Here is a 21,578-nt window from a genome sequence, read left to right as displayed (position 1 = left end):
TCAGGTATTTACTCATAACTCGGATATTTTTGGGACAAGTGCCTTCTCGGATTTTACAAACGCAATATTATGAATTTTTCTTTACAAACACAGAATATTAATAATTAACTTTGTACTTAATCGAGTTAAGTACAAATCCTCAAAGTGCTTTCTCCTTCAGGGTCAACTCTGACTATTTTACCTCTCAAGGGCATTTTTGTAATTTCTTAACCATATAATTTCGATATTAGCTCTTAACGAAAATAATATAATATAGAGATCCTATGATTAATTTCTTCCTCGAACATTCTTTGATCTTAAAATGATTCCTTAAAAGACTTCTAGTATCTAGTATAAACCTTCTTGGGGTTAAAAATCGGTTATTCATAATTTTCAAGTAAAACTAACATTTCTTATGCACATCAATAGTTTTAGCAGATCAAAAATTCTTTTCAGATTTATTAATCCACTTCCAGGGATAATTCTTGTCATTTTCCAACATAAGGGTAATTTTGTAATTTTACCTAATTGAAATATTCTCATAATTTATCATCTAAGTACCTTTAATGAGATAAATTATAATCTACATATCCATGGTTGATTCTTTTATCACTTAATTCAAGAACTTGTAATTTAATTCCAGCTGTCCTCTAATTTCTTATAATAGTAATCTGAGCCATATTCAGTTACCTATTTTCTACCGTATTCGTATCTAGTGTAGATCTTCATTAATTATACATACGAGACCAAACATTTCCATTCATGCATTTACCAATACCAATATGTTCTATAAAGCATAAAGAGGTAGTAAAGTATTACCTCGATTTCTGTGCAATACTGATCGACCATAAAAATCCCATTCGAACGCCTTTGATCTTCAATTCAACTTCCAATAATTTCTCAGATACATATCAACAATAATTATATCAGAAACGGAGCTTAATTGCGATAAACAGATCGAATCGGGTGATAAATCAATAAAAAATATCTTACCGGGTTCGAATTTGGCGAAACGAACTTCAGATTTAGGACGTCGAAAGTATAAAATATGACTTTTCAGAAATTTGGAATTTTCGGTCAAAATCAAAGTCAACGGGTTTGACCGTTAATTTCGAGGCCTTCGGGTTTGAATTTCGAAAAACAGACAGCAGAATTGGATTTGGAACGTCGAAAAATGTCAAGATAGGTATACTCGGTCAAAGTCAAAGGTCGTTTAATGCCCGGTCAAAGCCAGTCAAAGTTTTGGTCAACATTGGTCAACACCGGTCAACAGTCAACGAGTCAACGGGTCAACGGGTCGGGTTGGGTAAACGGGTCGGGTCGGGTTATGACAGGTCAACTATGCACCAAAACCGGTCAAACTGGTCATTTTTCCTTCCCCACGCGCAGTGGGGGCGCGTGAACAGTGCCCTGATATCGGAAAATTCCCAGAAAAATTCCTAAAAATTATTTTAAACGATTTCGAGATACTTACAAAGCTCGGTTCAATTTTTTGAATGGCGGAGAGCTCGATTTCAACGAATCAGAAACTTTGACCGCTTCACCTCCACACGCGCCGCCGCAACCGGAGAAAAGGGAGGACACCGGTGGACTCGGAATGGCACAAGGAACACGATGGTGCGGGAGGTGTCGTAAACGGATGACCCGATCGTCGTGAATCGATGAAAAACCAACTAAAACTGAGTTATTACCGACGATACTTTCGACTGAAATTCATGACGAACGGCGATGATTCACGACGAAAGATTTGAGGGGTTTTGTTCCTCGGTTGACAACGAACATGATGGTGGTTTCGGATTGTCGATCGGAGGTCGGACGGCGAGTAGATCGAAGTTGAAAGTTGGTTGATCGGAGAGAGAAAATCTGGAAAATTTTCCAGAAAACATACGGGAATGGGGGATTTATAATTCAACTCATAGTAAACCATGAGTTTAGTCACTGAACTTCTTGCACTTTTTAAAACGGTCTGCCAACTTTGAAATATTATAATTTAATCCCCAATTCCTTCCAAAAATACCAATTAAATTCACCACTTTATAATTTCTTAAATTTAGCCCCTAAATTGGGGTGTTACATTAGTGATTTGGACCCTTATGCAGATGAGTGTTTATTGTGAGAGTGTAATACTAATACATGAATACATAAGAAATTCATTCGAGATCAAATGATGTCAGAAAACAATTTTTATTACAAAAACCATCATTTGTTTATTTGTCATTTCTCATTATATACCATGAATTTCAACTTATTGCATGGAAAATTAATCAAAACTCATCCTTTTATGAGTTATAAGCGTCTTGCTTTTACTTACTAAAAGCTAAGCGACCTTCTAGCATCGTGTGATGGGGAGATTAGAGATAACAAGAATAATTAGATATTGAGATTTTCGAAGAGTATAGAATCATGCACCGTTCTTGAGTCGAAATTATGGGGAGCTTACGAAGGCTTGTATTATGCATGAAACTTGGGCATAAGGAAAATGATTGTGGAGATGGACAACTCGAAGGTTGCAAGATGACCCGAAGGAGGAAATGTCATACACGATCATGACACATATAGTTCTACTTGCAAGGTAAAATTGTGAAGGAAACAACCGCGGATGGTACGACGAAAATGACGTGAAAGTTGCATTTTGGAACTCATGTGTTTGCTCGACCCCAAAAACATTAATATCGTTGTTCAACAGCGAATATTCTAGACTGAAAATGAATAATAAAATATCGATATAAGTGTACTTCTCCTATAAAAAATATTTAATCGTTCATTAAAAGAAATGAAGCTTAGAAGGTAAGAAGATAGGAAACGCATTGTAATGTTATTTTCATTATATTCCATATTAGAATACAAGAGTATTTTACCTACGTGAACAGCACATTATGAGTCCATGACTAAGTCAGCATCACTAACTCAAGTTATTTATATGCGTAATTTAGGCTTATTTTAACTTGCCAAAATTGATTTAATTCACATGAGATAGGTTTTTTCAAATAAAATACTCAAAACAAATGAAAAATTATTTCAAATAAAAACAAAATAAGAAATCAAACAACAGACAAGAAACACTGTCCGTTGGTGGAAAAAACATCATGCGATGAGATTTACCTAATTCAAAACATATCTAGAACCAAGACATATAATGTAATTTATTAGTATGAGATTTACTTTTATGCGAGGATCTCTCGTGTGTGTCTCAAACATTATTCTTTGAAGCCTTTCTTAAGAGCAATTTATGGTTCTATATATTTTTTACGTAAAAATAAATAGATATTTTAATCCATTAATTTTTTTATTTTAATTAATTTAAGATGATTATAAGATAATAAATGTTTGAAAAATTCATAATAATTTGATAATGAAAACCCATCATCCTTGCAGCCTCTTGTATTCAAACATATGATTTTTAGAAATAACAATCATCTCTATTTTCAGACCAAATAATTTAAGACATTTTTTAAAAGTACGAGATGATGTGAAAGATATAATTTAAGACATTTTTTAATCCAACAGATTCTATGTATATTTGAAAATAATAACAATATTTATTTAATTATATCATCATTTATTTTAAAAATAAATTCAGACCAAATGAGGACATTAACATAAAAATAAGAAGTTAAAATGACTTTTTTTATATCATTTATAGCTAGCTCGAACCCACCAATCCATGTATAAGTAGTACTATTTATTTATTTCTTTATTTTTTACTAAGAGAAGAGAAAAAATATTTAAAATTAAATTTGAAATATAATATCAAATAAGGGTAAAACGATGTCTTTTGTCAATACACCATTACTTTAGTCAATAATAATAGTAGCGTTTACATATAATATGGAAATAGTTGAATGTCAAAATGATTGAATGTTTAATGGGAGAAAGGAGATTGAATTGTGGTCAATTAGGGTTAGAGGAAATGCTTAAAATATTTAGATTATAATATTACAGTGTTAATATTGAAAGGTGACTCCGTCAGTGGGAGGATGACTGGGACAAATCACAAAGACGCAACAGTTTTACATATCTAATCTCTCATACCAATTTGACACCGTGGGGAAACAAATCTCATATAAGGTACCCTAAATTATTGTATTTTCAATCATGGTCCAGTTTCCTTTTCCTCAACTACAATCAAGTTTATGATGCAACAATCCAGATTAACCATGGCGTCCCTTCGTTCCGTATGCGCATGCTACCCCTATTCATGCCAAGGATAATTTCTTTTAGTTGATATATTTTAGATCGTAAGTTCAATACTCATTAAAAAAAAGAGTTATCTTTCCCTCCGCAGCTATAAATTGTTCAAAATATTAAATAATATGTGATAAATTTATATTCGAATTTTAATATTTAAGTGTCTCTTCTTTCTATCATGGGAAGAAAATTTAGGGTTCATTGCTTTTTTGTTACAATTAATGTTTGTAAACGAAATAGGACGTGATTAAAATTGATTATTTGCAAAATAAAGTGTCTGATCGATATTGGTAGTAGTACTTGAAACAAAGTGAGCAATTATATATAACAGTTGTCCCATTCTAATATTTTAAGATTTTGTCGGAAGATGATGGAGATGTTCGATTTATTATTTTGCAAATGTTAAAATGTTTTATATCTAAAACAATCTTATAATTAAAATTAAATTGAAAATATTTATATATGTTAAATAATAATTTATCCTAAATTAGCTATATCGATATGAATTTAGAAAATATTTATTTTAAACTCAATATTGTTTGGAAAAAATGTAATAAAATCAAGTGCACAAGTTGGTTTTTGATAATGCGTAAATGAATAGATGAGGGGTGTAAACGAGCCGAGTTAAACTCGAATATTACTGAGCTCGACTCGAACTCGAAAATTATAAATATAAACTCAACTCTACTCGAAAACTCGCGAGCCTAAAATTTTCAAACTCGACTCGAACTCGAAAGATAATATTAAAACTCGACTCGAACTCAAAAAGACTCGAACTCAAAAAAATTCAAGAGCTCAACTGAAACTCAAACTCAATTGAAGCTCAATTTTGAGTTCGATTCAAGCTCGATTTTGAGCTCGATTCTAAGCTCGACGGGTTTATTTTCCTTTGTTGAAAACCATCCACTTTTATACACTTACTTTACATCTTATTCCTCAACAACCAACGATGCTCAAGTTCAACGTTAAGTCTGACAATCTCAACAATTTGCCTTATCTGATCTAACATTGGTCTATAAAAACAGAAAAAGATCCTATTAGCTTCTGCAATAGCCTTCGATGGCTTCCATCATTATACCAATATTCATCTTCTTTTTCTTCTCTTCAACTTTTTCTCTCAACTTTTCTTCAACAAATTCTCTGAACCCAAATCTCACTTCCATACGAAGCTTCTGCAAATCAACTCCATATCCAGGTTCTTGTTTCGATTCACTGAAGCTTTCCATTTCAGTAAACATCAGTCCCAACATGCTTTTCTATCTTAGAAGATAAATATCAAACTGAGCAGTGTAAAAAATTACAACAGAAAGAAGTGAAACTAGAAAGGAAATGAACTCAACTTGCTTTCCGTTCCCTGCAGGAAGTCCATAATCAGCAAGCAGGTACAAGAGGAAAATTTCGTTCCAGACATCAGGTAAGCCAGGAAGACACCAATGGCTACAATCAGGTACCAATGGGCTCATCAATGCCTGGAGATGATTATCTTAAGAGACTGAGAAGTGGGGATTTGGACTTGAGTGCCAGGAGAGAGGCTATTGAGTGGATTTGTAAGGTTTGTTTATTTCTGCTTGTTTGATCCATTTCATTGGGTTTTTGTTTTTCGACAGCATCATAGCCTTTGCTCAGTAAAATTCTTAACATTCTGCATTTCTTTTATGGCATCCTGAAATTGGAATTAGCCCTCTTTTTATGTGTTATGAATGGTTGTTTACTCTTTCATTATTGATCAACAGGCTTGTTTTTTCTGCTTGTTTGATCCATTTCATTGGGTTTTTTGTTTTTCGACAGCATCATAGCCTTTGCTCAGTAAAATTCTTAACATTCTGCATTTCTTTTATGGCATCCTGAAATTGGAATTAGCCCTCTTTTTATGTGTTATGAATGGTTGTTTACTCTTTCATTATTGATCAACAGGCTTCTATTTATTTCTGCTTTGGACCATTGAGTCTTTGCCTATCCATTAACTACTTTGATAGGTTCCTATCAATGTACAACTTACCTGTAAGTATCCTCAAATTAGCCTCAAAATTTGGTTCTTGAAGTTCTTGAATCATAATATAGTCACTGATTTAAAATTTTCACAGAGAGATAAAAGATGGACAATCCAACTGTTGGCTGTTGCATGTTTATCTATTGCAGCGAAAATGGAGGAGACAGTGGTGCCCTCATCTGTAAAATTGCAGGTGATTACACATGTAGATTGATTCAATACTTCTTCAATGCATTTTAATTGCTTGGTATTTTCCCGATTCGAGTTCCATGATTGTGTTTGTTTGCAGGTAGGGGAACCGAAGTTTGTGTTTGAAGCTAAACAATACAAAGAATGGAGCTTTTGGTTTTAAGCACATTGAAGAGGAGAATGCAAGCTTTAACACCTTGTTCCTTCATCGATTACTTCTTGAACAAACTCTGTAACAATCAATATCCGTTGTCGAGTTCGATCTCTAGATCATTACAACTAATATTAAACATAATCAAAGGTTTATTCTCACAGTATCTATTTGTTTTACGTTTCCATCGAGAATCATTGGTGCTTGATGGTGGAATGAATGAATGAATGAATGCAGGTATTGATTTGTTGGAGTTCAGACCTTCTGAAATTGCCGCTGCAGTGGCCATTTCCGTTTCAAGAGAAATGCAAGGATTCACCATTGATAAAGCTATTTCATCATTCATCTTTGTACAAAAGGTAAAAAAAGATACAAACTCTAGCAATGACAAATTTGGTTGATCTTGGACGATTTTCTTTTGCAGGAAAGAGTTGAAGTGTACCGAGGTGATGAAAGGTTCGACATTAATCAACGGCAGTGCAACTTCATCTGTACCCCAAAGCCCTTGGGGTACTGGATGGCTCAACATGTTTGAGCTATAAAAGTTATGAAAAAACATGGTTCATATACAAGTAGTTGTCATCCCAGACCAGACATTAAAAGGAGAAGCTACACAACAAGTTTAGGAAATTTTCTTGCATGTATGTAAAAGCATCTGGAAATGTTTTTTCAGCTAGTCATGGTAAGTTCATTGGATACTAAATGGTAAATAAATAACACATTTCAAGTATATTTTTTAAAATATCAATAATTTTGTAACAAAATGAAATGTTGTTCTCCATAAAGGTTTTGAGTTTAAATAAATATATCTATAGGATGTGTGAGCATTGTTAATTGATTAAAAATTAAACATATTACTTTATAACTCCCAATTCTACTTCCATTCTAAAACACTTTAATTGTTTATAATTATATATATTATAATCCTATCATGTATTTACCTCGACTATTCATATGATTCAAATTCGTCATTTTCCATTAAAAAATTGGTGATTGTATGATATTGATGTTAACCTGTTGACTATGGTATGATAAAATATGATCTCATCGTTTAGTTGTATTGTACATCAAATCTCCGTTTACATTATGTCGTCGAGTCAGTTCTTGAAATATTATGTTGGTCAGTGCTGCTTGAAAGCAATGACGATGTCGATAGTCATCATTAAGATATGATAAAATCATGTCTCAATCACCAAGTTGTGTATATTTATTTTGCATGTTGATATGTTTATGTATAAGTATGCGAATGATTTATTTATGAGTCACATAACATCATTTTGCATAATTTGTATGTTACCTTCATGTGCATAACTTAACCTCTATATATAATCGGATTTAGGGTTTATGATTTAGGATTTAAGGTTTAGGGTTTAGGATTTATAGTTTAGGTTTTAGGTCTTAGGGTTAATTACAAATTCATTAATTAATCGATTTGGTACCGATTTATGAGGTAAGTACAATATAGTATATTGATATTAAATGCATTACAATATGGTTTAGTTGTATTATAGAATTTTTAATATATTTTTAAAATTTTATAATTATCAATAATGTATTTTTAATATATTTTTAATAATGTAATTTTAAAAATCTAAAATTATAATATAATATTTTTTTCGAGCTGCTCACGAGCTTTTCGAGTCGAATATCGAGTAGCTCATTTCAGCTCGTTAAGAACTCGAGTCGAGCTCGAGCTCGAGTCCATTCGATCCGAGTATTTATCGAGCCTTGATCGAGTCGATCTCGAGTAGCTCGCGATCTGCCTCGTCTCATTTACAGCCCTACTTAGGGGTTGTTTGATAAAAAAATGATTAAGCGTTGAATGATTCAATTACCTGAATGATTCAAAGGCTCTGTATGAATTAGCTCTGAATGTGACATGTTGTTTGATAATGGTTCTGAATGTACAATCTGAATTATGAATATTTTCATTTTTACCTTCATAATGATTTATTATATTATAAGATATGATTGTTTAATAAGACAACATGTGAAAAAATAGGTATTATGGTAAAATATCGGGTGCTTAATGATTCATAATGTACTTTAATACTGAATCATTCAGTAGTATTTTGTTGAATCATTCAGCATAGTCTTCATTCAGATGTGGATGTAAGAATCAAACAAATTAAATATCGAACGATTCAATATTCAGCGCTGAATGATCATTCAACAATAAACAAACAGCCTCTTGATGTGGTTGGTGGCAATTCCACTTAGCGGCTCCTGATGGAATCGCTTCAGCATTTGAAAATCAATCATACGTAAACACTTCTCGTCATCTCAAGTTATGACAAGTTTATGATTTTTATGGCCAAATCCTCATTATAAATATCATCTACTCATTACATTTTTTAACATAAAAACACAAATAGTTTCATTTATTGGGATTTTACACTATTTAATGAAAACTTTTAGTATTTAAAAAGATGATATAAGTTTGAAATTAGTCCCTAATATTTATTAAAATAATTATTTTGGTATATATTTTTTAGAAATTTTAACATTAATGTCTCATTTAGGGGAGAAATTTTATCGTGCGGCAACCTTAATATACAGTTAAGGAAAGGCGTTACCGGTTTTCTTATTATTATTTTTAATATTTCCGACAAAAAATTACCTAAAACATTATTATTTTTACCTAAAACATTAATGTTTTTAACATTTCCGGTAAAGTATCTAATAATAACAAAACTGATAGAAAAAAAAATAATGTTTTAGGTAGCGCTAAAGGTGTGCAAATTCGGGTACTCGAAACTTCCGGGTCGGTGATTTCTCGGCCCGTGTCCCGACCCAGATGTTAAGGGTACCCGGAAATCGGGTACTCGGTTTTTTATTTTTCATTTTCAAATTATTAATTTAAAAATATACACAAATTTAAGTGTTCGAAACTTCGAATTACATACACTAATATCCGAACATAAAATTTAAAAGTTTGAAATACAAAATCTAATAATTCATAATATAAATAATTCATTATATTATATATATATATATAATAAAAATAAAAAAACTAACCGGGTACCCGGAAACACTAGATTTTGTGACCTGTGCCCGACCCGATCGGGTATTTTTTTTAAGAAAATTACCTGGTTTTTTAAGGTTCGGGTAGGCGGGTCGGGTAGTTTTGTACACCCCTAGGTAGAGCTACCGGATATGTTAACAAAACCGGTAAAATGCCAATAATAACAAAATCAGTATAAATAATAATGTTTTAGGTAATTTTTTATCGAAATTATTAAAAAAAAACAGTAGCGTCTTTCCTTAGCCGTATATTAAGGTTGTCGTACGTGAGATTTCTCTCATTTGGGGTAAAAACATCTCTAATATTTGATCGAATCGTCACTTTGACATTTATTCTTTATTTCTATGTATTTTGACCCTTAATGTTTTATTTTAGGATATAAATGCCTCTATTTTTTTAGTGTTAACCATTTTTAACTAATAGTTTTCATTTATAAACGATGGTACCTTCTCATTTCTTAATTATTATGTTTATTTGACTGTGTTTAAATTCAGAGTTATGTAAATATGTTCATTAGTAAATATGCAATTAAGATTTTAAATTAAAAAGAATGAGTATACTTCCTAATATATATTTTTCTCTAAAAATAAAATATATTTACAAATAAATTAAATAAATATATATCATAAATTTTATGAAACTTTGAAACTTTCATGTTATTTTCTCTTTTAAAAAATTGTAATAGATTAACATATAATTGAATCGTTATAACAATTAAATGTTACATTTTAATTAATAAAATTTAGTAACTATTATAAAGTTAATCAACCGTTTAATATAAATGATATGATCAACCGATAAGAACATAATTTGTATCTATACTATTTATCTTATTTTTAAAGTGTTATAAATTTATTTAAATCTTTAGAAACGGATTAATTATTTTATATAAATGTTAATACAATTATAAATTTATGTTTTACTATTTTTTTATAAATTTAAAAAGAATATAAAGTTGCTTAATCTTTGAGGTTCTTTAACTCGTACTATATTTTACTAATTTTAAGTCATATAATATGATAAAATTTTTAGTATCTTACTTTTATTTTTTACATATTTTATTAAAATCTAATCAGTTCACTCTTAATTTCCGCAAAGTAAAGCAATATTCATATTCTAGTAACACTAAAATTGGCCCAATCTCTAACCTAATTTTCTCTCTAAAAATTTGTCACTTTTTTTTATTTAGCCAATGACGACATTAATCTTAATATTTGTTGTCGATCGTGGTGATTATAAGTTCTCTTGTTTTTTCATATTATTTTTTTTTTGTTTTTTTAAGTCTTTTTGAATTTTGAATAATAATATATGTCTTTGTGACACTTTTCTCTATTCTTTTGACACGTGATTTCCGTACTCTTGTGACACGATCCTTATGACTTTTAGACGTTTTTCGTATATCTTTGTTATTGTTTTGGTATTTACACGAAAACCATCACGACATTAATCTTTTTTATTTGTCAATGGTCAGAATAGTTAGATCCCCTATTTGGTAAAAGATCGTTTGCCGATATAATCAGAATTGTGTAATGAAGTAGCCTGTTAGATAATTCGGTTCGCTCACCACTCTTTTATTACTTCGTAAAACGTATCATTCGACAAAGATAAATAATTTTTATGAAGTTTACTGAGTTCTTTTAATGTTAATTGTCATTCTCAACGAAAGGTTATGTTTTTTTATATCTTTAAATTTAATATTTTTATATGAGTTTTTAGTGATTATTGTCTTTTTTTTATATATTTAAGTGTATTATAATTCTTATTTTTTTTAATTTTTGTTAATAAAATCCAATTGCATTGTTAAAAAAAGTTAACCCAAATTCTATGTAATTGCAGCCATCAATCATGATTAGTGACTAATAACATTTTGTTGTCCCCTTTCCCCAAAAAAGCAGTCCTTATCAGCTTCACCACCACCACACAGCTCATTTCAAAGAAGCAACTGTTGTTTCGACAACGAAATTAGAAATATCACTTAAAAATCATTTTAAGATACTAGTTTTAAATTATTTCTATGAATTTAATATATTAATTTCATGTTTATATCGCGGCTACCTTCCATTGCCCATCCCCTCAGTCTCCAACTTATATATAAGCCCTCCTATTATTGCATGCACTTGACACTCCATAACTCTCTTCAAGAATAAATTAAGAAAGAAAAATGGAGAAAAAGAAGCCGTATCTCGCTGTAATTTATGCAGTCATGTTCTTGGTCTCCAAGGCTGCATTCAATGGCGGTATGAACAATTTCGTCTTCGTTTTCTACAGACAAGCTGCTGCTACCCTTTTACTATCCCCTCTCGCCTTCTTCTTTGAATGATAAAACAAAATTTTCAAAGTAACTATTTTCTTCAATTCTCTCTGATAATATAATGATTATTTTCTTTCCAAACTCAAGGAAAACCGCGCCACCTCTATCATGTCCGACTTTCTGCAAGATTTTTATGCTATCTTTAATCGGGCAAGTCTACTTGAAATCACAGTCCAAGTTATCATTATTCATTATATAGATGTGATAGCATGGGATTAGGGCTTTCACTTTAATTATGTGTTTTTCTGGAAATATTTTAGGATAACATTGAGCTTGGATATCAATGGCGTCGCCCTGGTTTATACATCTGCGACTCTAGCTGCTGCAACAACGAATTGCCTTCCCGTCATCACTTTTTTCATTTCTGTCTTACTACGGTAAAATATTATAAGTCGGTCTCCTAACATAAAATTTTGTGTCCATTTGGAGGATTTGGTTGTGTGACAGAACCTGAACTATATACCGCGCTGAATTTACTAAAACATTGAAATATTTATGACAGAATGGAGGCATTGAGACTGAAAACAACTTCTGGGGTTGCAAAGCTTGTATAAATACTAATTTGCTTGGCTGGTGCATTGACCGTTGCCTTTTACAAGGGCCCCCATTTCAAACTCTTTTGCATTCATCACCAGTTCAAGGACCAGCATAGCCGAATGCTTCCGAGCCGAACATCCTCTGTTGGGGAGACATGGATAAAAGGTTGTCTCCTCATGTTTCTTTCCAACATCTTTTGGGGCTTATGGCTGGTTTTACAGGTAACCGACCATTTATACCTTAATCAATACATGCAACATATGATAAAAGGCCTATTTGTTTGTGAAACAGGGTCTGGTTTTGAAGAGCTACCCTTCGAAGCTTCTCTTCACAGCACTTCGATGCCTTTTAAGCACGTTTCAATCATTTGCTATTGCTATTGGCGTGGAACGAGACCCTTACCAATGGAGACTGGGCTGGAATCTCAGACTTGTTGCTGTAGCCTATTGTGTAAACATCTAGCACTACTACCATTGTTATCATCCTACGTAGAAATGCACTTTAGACCATTGGTAAGATTGTGCAGGGGATAGTGGTGACAGGCGTGACATATTACTTACAAGCATGGGTTATTGAGGAGAAGGGGCCAGTGTTCTTGGCCATGTCCACGCCATTGAACCTCATCTTCACCATCTTCTGTTCTGCCATTCTCTTATGTCAGATTATAACTGCAGGAAGGTCAGATTCTCTTATCGTCCTTGTTATTGATATTATAAGTCTAAACCATCTAATCAATTGTTAATTCATCTTTGCAGTCTGTTCGGGGGGCTTTTATTGATCGCGGGGCTATATAGTGTGTTGTGGGGGAAAACCAGAGAGCAAAGAATGACGGATGACGAAAATCGTTTACCAGCACATCAGGTAGACAAAGGTTGCACCAAGGAGTTGGTTGTTTAGGGCTAGGTTGATATTATTATTATTTTTGTTTTGTTGAAAAAAATTGTACAAATTCGTATAAACCAGTAGAGCGTATTTCGCAGGCGTGTACCTCATGTTTCATTTGCATGTGGGTGGAGTCATAAGACAATCTTCGTAACTTTCGTTACAAATATCTTTTATTTCAAGCACTCATTCGTATATCTACATCTTTCCATTGTATGGCATGAATATGATGCATACAAAGAAAAATAATAATGAAAATCACATATTTTCAACATGCCAGGCTTTAAAAATTCCTACCCATTCATGCATCACTATCTGTCATGATCATTGGTCAAAAGAAGAAGAAATATAAAACAATCGTGCTTAGTTTACATCATTGATATAAAAAATGAGCAAAGACGAATAAGAGTTGGAGGTGTTTTCTACGTGTACTTGTATTAGTAACCATTAACGGGTAAAGTTTAACACAGCTCTAATAAGATGGACTCTTATTGTCTACTACGTGAGGTTTTGTTCTAGAAGAGGATATCTGAATTTCTTTTAGAGAAAATAACATGACCAAAAATGCCTTATAATATACGATTTTAACCAACTTTTTTTGGATTCGCCAAAATGACCAACTAAATCGCAATGCGATTGATAATTCGCAACGCGATCTCCGGTATCGCAAATCAGTTTCCAGATTCGCAACGCGATTCTGACTATCGCATTGTGATTTCCCAAATTCGCGTTGCGATTTTCCTAATTCGCAATGCGAATACGTAAATTGCAACGCGATTACGTAAATCGCAATGCGAATACGTAAATCGCAATGCGAATACGTAAATCGCAATGCGAATCTGACTATCGCAATGCGATTTACATAGCACCATTCGTATTAACGCGTATTTTCTTTTCAAATTCCAAATACGAATTTCTTAATATATCGGAAACTGAACCGTCCACAGTATATCCCGTAATCGTAACTCATAACCTAAAACCTAAAATCACAACTCAGTCACATCTCCATCTCTCACTATCTACGGCGAAATCTGTCCCCATCTCCGAAGATTTCCGTCCCCATCGCCGGCGAAATCCCTCACAACCATTCACGGTCAGAAATCCCTCACAATCATTCAGAAAAAATCAACTCCGAGGTTAGTTTTTTTAATTATTTTTATTTTGAAATTTTTGCATTATTTTAGGTTTTTCATATTGAAATTGATGATAAGTTTACTGGTAATTTCAATAATAGATTAACCATTTCACTTAGATTTCTTATTAAATTCATTCGATTGCTGCCAATACTGCTAAACTGTTTAGTTTTTAACCCTGAAGTATTTGTCTTTGTTTTGTCTTTTGGTTGAAGTAATGCAGAAGAAGAATAGTTTCTAAACTTAAAATCGCAACATGAAATGAAATCGCAACACGAAAATGACTATCGCAACGAGAGAAATGAAAATCGCAACGAGAGAATCGCAACGCGAAATGAAAATCGCAACGAGATAATCGCAACGCGAAACCAAAATCGCATTGCGATTTTCATTTCGCGTTGCGATTCTCTCGTTGCGATAGTCATTTCCGCGTTGCGATTTTCATTCTCTCGTTGCGATTTTCATTTCAACCAAAAGACAAAACAGTGTTGCAAATTTTAGTTTCAAGAATAAACTACTACTTATGTTTATTGTTTTTGGTATATCTTCACAGTGTAGTTTTTGGTATATCTAACTTAGTATGTTTATTGTTTTTGTAGAAATTTTTTTCGGCTTCATTGACATTAAGGAATAAAGTTAGCCTAGCCACTACAATTGCTTCGAAGCTTTCACCTGCACAAAAAATTGTTTGAGGAAACTTGCTTCGGGCCATGGCTGAGAGTACATCATCCGGGTGGAGATGCTAATTTGACCCATTTGTGGCTTCAGACCATGACTAGCGATCTACCCGACAGTATACAACGTGGTGAGGAAGAGATATGGTTTTATTTTCCATCGGCGTATTCTTGTTTTGGGCGGAAGGAGTTCTGCTTAATCACTGGTCTACGATTCGGACACGATGATATAGGCTGATACACTCGTCATATCACCCGCCCATCATGGTTATCCAGGGTTTTTCCTGATGAGTCAATAGAGAAGCCGAACTTACACGTCGGCGACCTGAAGAAATTGTTTAATAAGAAAGATGGTTTTACTCGGATGAATGACGTCGATGTTGTCCGAGTATGCCTTCGACTACTTTTGTATGCCGGCTTTTTAGGCAGAGAGGCCAGACAACCTATTCCTCATGAGCTAATATTATTGGTAGAGGACCTAAATGCATGGAATCTGTTTCCGCGGGGTTCATATATATGGAAATCTACCTGGACTAAGTTGTCGTATGCCTTTGATGACCGCAAATGTTTGCGTGGCGATGGGTCGAAATACACTTTGTCAGGCTTTGTTTGGGCCTTTAAGGTAAGAATTTCTATATAATGTTTTCAAAATTTTAATTAATTATTTAACAATTACTAATGTTTGTTATTATATTGTTTGTAGATTTGGATATTCGAGGCTTTCCCCAGCATGCGGATATATGCATTAAAAACTTCAAATGATATTCCTAGGGCTATTTCCTGGAAGAGGAAACGTCTGTTGGATTGGGAAGACTTAATACCATATGCGACAATAAATAATGTAAGTTAACACAAATATTATCATATATAAACAAGTTATTAATAGTAGACGTTTAACTTTGTTTGAGTTTTTATATTTTTAGGAGGCCAACACTCCATTAATGAGACTGACACCCACGGAGGCTGAGCTTGCCACTGATTGGTGGCAAGCTAGTCAACGTTTTCTTGATGGCACGAATGAGCAGCCTCCACTTCCACTTCGAGAGCCATCACCTCACCCAGAGCCATCACCTGATCGACCCGACTATACACCTCTACAACGAGAGCCATCACCTATCCCGTCACATCATCGAGCCTCTTCTCCACCATCACCTCATGATAGGCGACCGGCAAAGATGCCACGACTTCTATCTCCTTATTCTCCACCTCCACGGGATGAGTCAAGGGAGTTACGTGATGAGGTCAATGCCTTGCGCGAGGAGATCGGTACTCTACGCGATAACAATGGTGCATGGCGTGTGGAGGTGTCTACTTTACGTGGTGAGGTTGCCGGTCTACATGAGATGGTAGTATCGTTGTAGAATGAGGTTCATACTCTACGCAACGAGGTAAGTTTAAGATTTTCCATATTTAACTTGATGATAAATTTACTCGTAATTTCACTTAGATTAACCAGTTCACTTAGATTGCTTAGTAAATTTATTCGGTTGCTGCCAATACTGCTAAACTGTTTATTAACACTGTGAAGTTAGTATTTGTCTTTTGTTTTGTCTTTTGGTTGAAGTAAATTTATTCGGTTGCTGCCAATTCTGCTAAATTGTGTATTCTTTAACACTGTGAAGTTAGTATTTGTCTTTGTTTTGTCTTTTGGTTGAAAGTAAATTTGTTCGGTTGCTGCCAATTCTGCTAAACTGTGTATTCTTTAACATTGTGAAGTTAGTATTTATCTTTTGTTTTGTCTTTTGGTTGAAAGTAAATTTGTTCGTTTGCTGCAAATTCTGCTAAACTGTGTATTCTTTAAAACTCTGAAGTTAGTATTTGTCTTTGTTTTGTCTTTTGGTTGAAGTAATGCAATCCATTCAAGTTTCAATTTGCAGAAGAATAAGAAATAGTTTATTCTTGAAACTATATTTTAGCAACACTGTTTTGTCTTTTGGTTGAAATGAAAATCGCAATGAGAGAATGAAAATCGCAACGCGAAACGAAAATCGCAACGATAGAATCGCAACGACAAAATCGCAACGTGAAACCAAAAATCGCAACGCGAAACTGATAACTCCTTGAAAAGGTCATATTTTGGGACCTTTTCACTTAAGTTATTGAATGTCTAAGAGCCCATTTAGGACCATTTAGATGCATTTAGGAGCATATAGTTGCATGTGGTGGATTTCAGTTTGCCGTGGCATTTTATTTTTACAGTGGTGCTGCTTTATGGGAAAGGTACTTGTCTGATGATATGCAGGTGTTGAAAGCAAGGAAAAGAGGATTTAAAATGCCATGACATAAGGATATTGCTGAGCTAAATAAAAATGCCAAGTTCAAATGGCATTTCAGGAGCGTACAAAGAGAGAGAGAAGATATTTTCTAGCCAGCTGTCCTGGATTTTACGCATGCTCTGCCCGAAATACCCACCGCAGCATTTTGGCGCTTCAACCACCGGTTCTGTTGATGACGTTGCCTAGTCTGACCCTGCAGATCCTGTCAGTCCTAGGGCGCCTGTAGCGGGATTATGTCGGTCTCTAGCCAACTACCTAGGCTGTATCATTGCCTAGTCTGCCCGACTCCCAAGAAAATCAACCATGGTTTTGGGGTTTCCTAGGATGGTTAACACCAAAGCTTAGGATTTCTTTTCCCCTATAAATAGAGGAGGAAGCCATATTGAATAAGACTTTAGTTCCAGCCACATTTGATCTTAAAAAGTTAGAGAGAGAAAGTCTCATCTTTCTCCGTCAATCCCACTTGCCGTGGCATTTATCCTTGACTAGTAGAAGGGAGTGGCGTTCTGAGCATCCGAGAGGAGCTAGTCCGCTAGAAGTAGTCCTTGGTGGCCGAGGAAGGCATTTGGCAGTGCACGTCGAAGGCTTTCTCTCCTCCCCTTAGTCCTTGCTTTTATATTTTATTGTTGGGTTGTAAGGAACAAATGAATCTTGCTTTGTGCTTGTTGATTTCGAGCCCCACCATGAACTAATCCTATTTGGTGGGAGTTCGCATGGTTATTTAAGTTGTTATTTTAATAAATGGTTGTTGTTTCATGCTCTATTATGTTTTGTTTATGATGCTTAAAGTCTTGAGGTTGTAGGAGCTACGAGAGTAGCCTTTCCTTAGGAGGGTTCATGAGGTTCGAGAGAATGCCTTGGCAATTTATCTTTAGTCTTCGAGAGAAGCTAGGGAGGAACTACATAAACAACGGGTTCTAGATAGTAACTAGGCCTAATCCACCATAGAGATAAGAATAGGATTTCATTCGACTAAAAGGAGTTGTGTATAAACAATAGGTTAGATGTTAATGCTGTCGCAAAAAGGTATTGTCGAGACATATTCTATTAGCTGAGTCAATAGGATCACTGCTTGGGCTTACGCCAATCGGTTTTGCCAGGGCATCTTTAGTCTGTCGAGTCCCTTACTAGAGATAGCATAGGGCACATCAGTAGACTGTCGGGCAGGGTAAGCATAGAAGAAGCACCATTCAGAGAAATAAACTTAAGTTTTCCTTGTGTCTCCCATCTCTCATTTCCATTGCTGCTTGTCTTGTGAGAAAGCTAAAGTCCTACATATATTAAATCTAGTATTTGCATTTTTATTTTGCCTTGACATTTCCATTTGTTTTCACGTATCACAATTTAATTTTCCACGACATATCCATCTGCTACCACACTATCACCACTCCATTTCCACTACGTCCATTCCATTTTGCCACTGTATTCTCATCTGTATATACCATAACTAACTTTACTTAGGTGACAAAGTAAAGTGCCTTGACAAACCTATTTGATTTCCCCATTCTCTATGGAGACGATACTCTACTTATCACTTTATTACTTGTTCGATTGTGTATACTTGCACACATATCCGCATTATATTTTAGTACTCACAAACAGCGGACAAGTTTTTGGCGCCGTTGCCGGGGAATTGGCAACTGGAAGTTAATTAGTTTTGTCATAGCATTTTTATTTTACTTGTTCAATTTTTTTTTGTATAGTTTTACTTGTTATTTTCCTTGTCTTTTTCAGGTTTTTATTTTACGTACTCAAAGTGCTCCAGCAAAGATGTATCAAATTGGAAATCAAGGAATAGGTCAAGAGGAATATCAACATGCCGAGGCAATTCCGAATGCTGGGAATGTAGCTAGGCCTCGTAGTATTCGAGATCATTTAAATATTATCATGGACGAACTAAATCCTGGAATTTTGGCACCCATGATTCAGACAGCCCACTTTGAGCTCAAACCGGTTATGTTCGACATGTTGGACTTTATTGGACAGTTTGGTGGTGCTCCTCATGAGGATGCAAGGCAACATGTTCGGGCATCCAACTCAGCATGTCTATTATGCCACGGCAATCACAATAAGAGTGACTGCCCGACCAATCTAGAGTCCATCAACTTTGTAGAGAACTACAATCGAGGTAACAACAACCCCTATTCTAACAATCTTGGATGGTGTCAACATCCAAACATTTTGTGGGGAAATCAAGGAACCAGCAACTCTAGTCAGCCCGCTAGGCAGCAGAACTTCAGTGACTCCCAGTTTTCAAACGAATATGCCATGGTATAATTCTAACGAGGGAGTACCATATTCATCTAACACAAGCTCTTTGGAGGCCATGATGCAAGATTTTATCGCAACAATGAAGACCATGCGACCTCTATAAAAAGTTAAGAAGCTCTACTTCAGAGCCACAGTTCGTCGTTGAGGGCTTTGGAGGGTCAGGTTGGCCAAATTGCCACGGTATTACATTTTTGCCCACATGGCAGTCTACCTAGTGATACTAAAGTCACTAAGGATCAAGACATGGAGCATTGTGGTACATTCAGCTCAAGGAGTGGCATCAAAATCTATAAAGATGCTAAGTTTGGGGGGAAGACACTCGGAGAGCCCGATCATGAGATTATGCACGAAGATCCGAAGGTGCAAGAAGATTCATATTCATTGGAAAATAAGGATGAGGGTTCGAAGAATACAACCAATGAAGAGAATAAAAATTTTGCCACGACAAAAGAAAAAACCCCATCTGTAGGAGTTGATGACCAAAAGAAAGCTGCAGAATTTTGCCGCAACAAATTTTTATGCAGTGATAATCACTTCAATCTTGATGAAGAAGACGAAGAGGAGCTCGAGGATATTCCAAAGGAGATGAGTAAGTCTAGCTCACCCATAACTAGACCGGGTATGAAATTTGAACCTTTGAATCCTATTGAATTTATTCATCCTAAACCTCAACTAGCTGCTCATTTTTCTAGGCTAGAAATTGTGAAAGAACTAAGGAATGAAATGGAGATTAAAAAAAATTTCACTAATGAGAAATTATTATTTGTCGCGGTAATTTCGTGGTATGCTGACATTGTCAAATTTCTCGTTAGTGTTGTTTTGCTTCCTTACTTGACTGGCCTAGGAAAGAACAAGGTCATACACGATGGTGGCTACTGGCATAGGGATGACCTCGACCTCTCCAAAGAATTTGCTGCCCAAGTGATTTCAAGTTGCCACAGCAAAAAGGAGCGAAAAGAGATCCCATTCCACTACCATTCAACTTCATGCATAGAGCACTTTGAAGGAGAGAGGACTACTGCAAAGGTCCTAAAATTTAGATGTGAAAGACCCGAAATGCCAATGCGATTTATTTTTAAGGCAGAACTGTTATATGTGTGGGGCATTTTGGTCTACACTGGTGCTTCGATCAAGCGTGACAAATCTGCACTTTTATTGGACGATGTCGATATCGGCCAAGCATCTTGAAGATGCCGTGACATTTCAGATTTACTCTTGTGCATAAATAATATTTTATTATGCTATCGTTTTAGTTTATTTTCTTTTAAGTGCTTATTTTTCTTTGCAAGGTCCATCCCATGCAGCCCACCGAGTCAATGGAGGAGAAACAATATGAGATGCCACGACAAGTTCCTTTGCGAAGGAGCCGACGTCGCCTTAGGAAGGCATCTCAGCGTACGGAGACCCCGCTCCCAGCCGCCCCAGAAGGTCCTAGCACTCCTCCAGTCGCACCCGCGTCTGACTCCGAACATTCCATCCCCGCTAAGCTCCGCAAGCGCACTCGCCGTGCGACTGCTGCACCACCACCATGAAGCAAAGGTACCTTGCATTGCATTACATTAATAGCATGTAGTTTTCATTTTTATTAGATTTAGTAAGCATTGGGGACAATGCTTACCTCAAGTTTGGGGGAAGTAGGGTTCTCGCATCATTGTATGATAGTATTAGTAAAATGAATATGCCATGACATTAGTAAATATATAATTACTTTTCTGGAATTAATTGAGGATGCCCGATGATGAAGAATTCTTGATGGCTAGGATAGAATGTATATGACTGGTTGAGGATGATAGAACCAACTCTAGGACTTACTTCTTTGAAACCCTTGAACACGAGTGTATGTTTTCTATGCTTGAGAAACTTAGAAATTTTTTATAAGAGAATTCTTAAATGTCGTGGCATAAAACTGTGAATGATGAAAACCCCGCATAAAAAAAAAGAAAAAGAAAAAAAAAGAAATATAAATTATAAA

General features: G+C 34.8%; 2 pseudogenes; both read left to right on the top strand.

Annotated features, from left to right (window-relative positions):
- The first annotated feature begins 5,227 nt into the window (after positions 1-5,227).
- Positions 5,228-7,073, top strand: LOC120130980 (annotated as a pseudogene).
- Positions 7,074-11,894: 4,821 nt separating this feature from the next.
- On the top strand, positions 11,895-21,138 carry LOC120130979 (annotated as a pseudogene).
- Positions 21,139-21,578: the final 440 nt, after the last annotated feature.

Source organism: Hibiscus syriacus, unplaced genomic scaffold (genome assembly GCF_006381635.1).
Source record: "Hibiscus syriacus cultivar Baekdansim isolate YM2019G1 unplaced genomic scaffold, ASM638163v2 tig00110548_pilon, whole genome shotgun sequence".
In the NCBI taxonomy this organism is placed as follows: Eukaryota; Viridiplantae; Streptophyta; class Magnoliopsida; order Malvales; family Malvaceae; genus Hibiscus; species Hibiscus syriacus.
The sequence above is the reverse complement of the archived record's forward strand: the minus strand, read 5'-3'. Positions and strand labels throughout refer to the sequence as shown.